Source organism: Mustela putorius, unplaced genomic scaffold, assembly GCF_011764305.1.
Source record: "Mustela putorius furo isolate JIRA1106 unplaced genomic scaffold, ASM1176430v1.1 tig00000145_pilon_pilon_pilon, whole genome shotgun sequence".
NCBI lineage: Eukaryota > Metazoa > Chordata > Mammalia > Carnivora > Mustelidae > Mustela > Mustela putorius.
This window is the reverse complement of record NW_025421294.1, coordinates 49,111,990-49,118,009: the sequence shown is the minus strand read 5'-3', so window position 1 is coordinate 49,118,009 and position 6,020 is coordinate 49,111,990.

Genomic DNA, 6,020 nt, shown 5'->3' with positions numbered 1-6,020 from the left:
TTGAGATCTAGTAGCTCCTCAAGTCCTTTATGAAAATCAGTTATTTGGACTAATGATACCCATAGGGGTTACTCCGTTTTAAAGGCAAAGAATAGATACACGGATCATTACAGTGAGCAACTGAAATGTTCTTAATTCACAAAAAGTGAAATGACTCACAGTTTGTGGAGGAGGTGGAGCTGTGTAGAGAGAGGGGGGCTGGGAAGGAAGGATACGCAAAAAGGAAAAAAGGAAAACGGAAATTACTTAGGTTATTGCTTGGTTTTAAAATGACAGTTGGTTGCCAAGAATAGTAATAAAACACGCAAATAGGGACTAAATTGGTTGAGGGATTTTCTCATCCCAGGTAATCAACAGAACTCTCAAGGTGGAAATTGTTGCAGTTTCCCCCGAAGTATTTTTTACATCAGAATTTACTCTTATTAACTGGAATAACAGCCCAAGAGTTATCTCTAGAGGATAAACACTTAGAAATTTATGTAAGGATATACTAGTTTTTGGAATTGCTTTGGAGAAGCTGTGTCGGTCTTGATGGGAATGCTAAGTGTTTAGAGCTTAAGGAGAAATCCTTGAAGATTAGGTTGACAGATTTATCAAAGACTTATGAGAAATTAATGCATTATAAGAACTAGAAAAGAAATGTCAAACATCCTGTGGGTTTTAAAAAAAGACTGTCAATTACTTAATATCCATGAGTTTCCATGTAGAATGTAAAACGTACAAAATCTCTGACACTAATGATTTTTTAAAACTCTTTGGAAGTAAGCAAGTACTTCTCAAGTGCTGATATAAAGATAACTTTCTGATATAAAGTGTTACTTATTAAAACCTTATTTCCTTTAAAAGTTCAACCTGTTGTTTATAAAACCATTTGTAAACAATGGGAACACAGTCATTAAAAATAACAAAAACAGATTGCTTAAACATAGTGCTATTTCCATAAGTCAGTATAAGTCAGTATGGCTACAACAAAGAGTTACATTGTATGTGTGTAATTTGTGAGAGTAAAGGCCAAGCTGAGGACTTTTTAGGAAAATACAGATTATTAAAATGAAGTAAACCATTTTAATTGAATATAAATCCCTCTTTTTTTTTTTTAAACTTTATTTATTTATTTGACAGACAAAGATCACAAGTAGGCAGAGAGGCAGGCAATACCTACTGCGTGTCGGTGCCGTTCTTCAGAGGTAATCACAAAAAGATTCTCTTCCCTCACAGAATTTGTCTTTGAGTAAAGGGAACAATATGATATGGTAATTTTCAGAGAGTGAGAAGTGCTATAAAAACAATATGATAGAAAGTAGAGTTGGAGGTTGGTGATTGGCAATAGCATGGGCCAGAGTGGGAAGACCAGAATGCAAAGAGGCATCACTCATAATATTATGGAGAAGAGTAGTGCGGGTAGAGCCAGGAGCATGGGCAAGGCCTTAAGGCAGGAGCAAGGTAGGCAGGTTCAGAGACTAGTGAGAGGTAAGTGATGGCTGGTGGGAGAAGAGGGTAGGAGAGGTAGTGGGAGAGGTAGCCAGAGCCCATGGGATAGGATTCTGCAGGTCACCATAAGTAACCTGGTGAATTCTAAGTGAAACAGGGGGAACCAGTGGAGGGTTTTAAGTAGGGGAATGATAATTTTTTAATCACCTTATTGAGATCAAATGTACACAACCTAAAATTCATGCATCTAAAGTATGCGATTCAGTGATTTTTAGTATATTTACAGAGTTGGCAGCCATCACCATGATCTAATTTTAGAACCTTATTTGTTTTTAAAAAGATCATTCTGGCTCTTGTGTGGAGAATGGACTGTAGAGGGGCAAAAGTAGAAAGGACAAGATCAGTTAGGAGGTGACTCTTATCCAGGTGAGAGGTTTCCAAAGTGTCAAAGGAAAGTTTGCCTTCCTTCACCTCTTCCGTGCATCACGTCCTCACTACCTGTGGAGGCCCCGTGGTGTGCGAGGTCCTGTTTGAGCTGCCAGGTCTCCAGTGGTGAATGAGGCAGACATGATCCCTGCCCTATGGAGCGTGTAGCTGTGGGACCGTGCATGGTAAATTCATCCCTCTGGGGGCTTCACCACCTGCTATGGTATGTCATCTGAAGAATGGAGATGAGGAGATCGAGCCTACCGAAAGTCAACATAAAGAACCTTCCTTACTCCATCTACACCCACAGTGAAAAAGCCCTCTGGGGCGTCAGCCAACCCTGCTGCCCAGAGGCTGGCCCTGTGGTGACACGGACAGCGTGAGCATGCATGGCCTGGGACGGTGTGGAGGGGAGCAGGCAGGCGGAAAGGTCAAAGACCCCTTCCCATTTCTCTAGGGAGTGTTGCAGGGAGTACAGAACATCCTTCTTGCTGTTTGGTACATGGGCAGCAGAGAAAGTCATTTACGGAGGACTTTGTATTTATGCTCAACATAACCGCTTCCTCCCCAGCATTTAATGGGGCTTCAATGGGTGCCCTCAGTCGGTGGCTGAATTCTGCTGCCAGACGTTTCCTCAACTCTCAGTCCCAGACACCCTTCCTCCAACACTCAGGTTCAAAGGTGCTGCGTTACAATCCAGTCTTTCAGAGCATCACTGCTGTAAAATCTTTGAAATTTTAGTCAAAGCATAAACAAAATAAAAAACTAAGCCGGAGCTTCTGCGGAGGGGGCGATAATGAACACTTAAGCGCCATTGCTGATTTTACTGTTTTAAGAAGACAATTAAAGAGAAAGAATATGGGACTGTGAATATTCTTTATTTCCCCCTAATTGGTTCTTTGCTCAAAGAAGGATGAGTGTGCATCATTGTTTTGGTGGATTTGGTGAATCTGTTTAGTCAATGTTAGACCTAATTAAAAGACTTTTTGTTTTTAAGGACTATTTATTTGAGAAATACAAATAAATTTTTAAAATTATATATAATCTCACCATCTTGGGGTGACCCAATTAACATTGTGATGCACTTCCTTCCAGGCTTTTCTCTGTGTCCATGTGTACTGATGAAATATTTGTATAGGAATGGCTAGACATGTTTCAGTGGCTCTTCGTGCTTGAATTAGCCTGTGTGGTTATTTTTAGGTACATATAATCAAAAGGCTCTGGAAACAGAGATCACATTTCTATTGCTTTTGTATTCCTTCCAGGTACATAGTAAATTTCTGAACTTGGCAGACCTGTGACAAATAAGAAGTTAACAGATGTGTAAATAAACCATAAAATATGCACTTATTGTCATTATTTTTAACATTTGCTTCTTTAAATGCTTCCAACTATAACACGACTCATGATGGAATAGAATACATGTATTTATTTCCCTTTTGTTTTGTATCCCTGCAAAAGAATCAATCCCTGTATTGATTTTTTCCATCTACCTTAATAGGAGGATATAGGAGGATATAAGGAAAATATTTTCATGAAAGCTTACTGTAAAGAAGAAATTTGTAAGTTCTGGTTACTGATACATTGATGTTAGGTGGGTGAACTACTATAGTCTTAGGTCTCTGTGATATACGAGAGATATTTTCATCCGTCTCTTAGATAACATTTTGCCTTTAGTGTAGTAGTAAATTGATTCATGTGGTTTACAGATACCTTCACCAGACAGTAATAGAAGTGCAGAGCACCATATCTAATGTCATAATTATTTCTCATACACTGATATTCTCAGGGAATTCTGGGAGCTCAAGACTAGATGATTGTCTGTTCTGATTAATAGGACACGGGTAGGTATTATACTGATGCCACTGAACAGCAAATCATTGAAAGCAAAGTGCTGCAATTTGCCTGCCACCGTCCAGTTCACTGAGTAACTAACTAAGCGTTCACACAGCCAGCCGCACTGTGAGGGCAGTGAATGTGCATGGGAGCCCACGTGTTGAGGAAGTCCTTCCAGGGCCACTGAGCTCTGACACTTCTCAAATAGGGCCCGAAATGGCCCCATATGATTTCTGCTGCATCAGGCAGCTTTGGCATATGAGAAAAAATGGATATCCTGGGGGATCTGGGCCCCGGATGATCTTGTGGTTTGAGTGACCGGAGGAACTCAGCGAAGTCACGTTTTGGAGTGCAGATTGGGATCTCACGCAGTCTTGAAGGCAGCACTTGGGGGCAGTAGGTGGGGGTATGGCGCCCATAAGCATGGACTTGGGAGTCAATAGGTCTGGGTTAGACAGCCAGTCCCATAACTTCTGGGGGAATCTAGGATTAAAAGCTTAACCTCCCCGTGTTTGTTTTCTATTGCTGCATAACAAATTACCACAAGCTTGCACTGATAATCAGTGCACTTAAAACAGCATGCACTGATTATCTCATCGATTTCCATGATTAGCATGGTTTAGCTGGATCCTCTGTTCAGGGTCTCACAAAGCTGCATCATCAGGTGCTGGCCAGGCTGGATTTCATGTGAACGCTTGTCTGGGGGAGAATCTGCTTCCCAAGAATCTGCTCATTCGGGTTGTTGGCAGAATTCATTTCCTTGAGGCTATATGGCTGGATGTATGACTGATGGCCCCCCTACTTTTCAGTGGCTGTGAGCTCTCAGGTTCTAGAGGCTTCCCATAATTCCTTCCCACACGAGCTTCTCCAATATGGCTACATACCTCATCCAGCCTTCAAGGAGAGTCTCTGACTCCAGTCTGCCAGAACAGAGTCGTCTTACATAATATGAAGTAATCTTGGGAGCAACATCTTATCACATTTGCCATATTCTGTTAGAATCCAGTGACAAATCCCTCCCACCCTTCGGGGAGGGAATTACACAAAGGTGTGAACACCAGGAGATAGAATGATAGAATCATTGAGGTTTATTTTATGGTTTCTCTGCCACAATCCCTGATGCTAATCTGTAAGGTTGGTATCAAAATTCTTCCCAAGGTGATTAGATTCAAAATGAATAACACTTACGGAATGTTGGCATGGTGCCTGGGACATCGTGAGCATGCAGTGAATGTCAGTGATGATCCTGGTCAAAGTCATTGGTGATAATCAATGAATAGCCTTATAATTACTTTCAATCTTTCTAAATCATGGCCCTTTTAAGAACTCAGACTGTAGAGAATTTTGAGTTTTGAACTTGAGTCTTTCAAAGGATAGCATCAAACCAGTTATCTGTGATATGGAGAGGAAGACAAAGAAAGGCATTGATTATCTAAGGCAGGATATGTTTCAAGAATAATATCTAACTTGACTTTGAAATAAATGGTAAGATTTATTTTCTTTCTCTGATTGTTTTGCTTAGGCACATTATTCCATGTTACAGAGTAGTCTAATTATTCTACATCACTTGACTCTTTCCCTGGTGATGCTCATTTAGTTTGAATCATTTAGTATTATTACCAGCAATCCTGCAATAAAAATTTTTCTACATCTAGGCACTGGAGTGTTTCTGTAGGAAAAAGTTACTCAACCATCTATTGAGAGCCGGTTAGGTATCAAACGTTATGTTAAGTCCTGGGTGTGGAAGACAGATATGGTCCCTTCCCTTGTGGAGCTTACAGTTCATTAAAGATATAATGAGGAGGTAATATCCAAGGACAGGAAGGTATCAAAGTTCTGGGGGCCAAGGAGAACAGGTAGGTCACCTCTAGAAAAGAGATAAAATCTTATGATCCAGGGAATAAGAAGAACTTTGACAATGTTGGAGCTATGTTCCTGGTTATCATTGAAGTAGTACTCTTTTAAAAACCCCACATGTACAAATCTTAGACCACTAACTCAGAAGTATACTTTTCTTACATGTCACTTAAGAGCCCTATTCTTCTGAGTAGTAGAAACTTAATCTTTGTAAATTATAGTTTTACCTATTTTTTTTTTAAATTTTGCCTGTTACCTATACCAATTGGCCAATTAGTGTTGGTCAATTATAGTTGCCTCTCTTTTCCCCAGTGTTGAGTCTAAATCTGTGGTTTTTTTTTTTTTTTTTTTTAAAGTCTGTGGTCTTAATGTATGCCAAGACACTGGGGACATGGGGTTGAGATGGGAAGGTGTCTGGTCTTTGGTTGGTATTTAGCCATGCTGATATAAGGTCTCCCAATCTGGGCCAG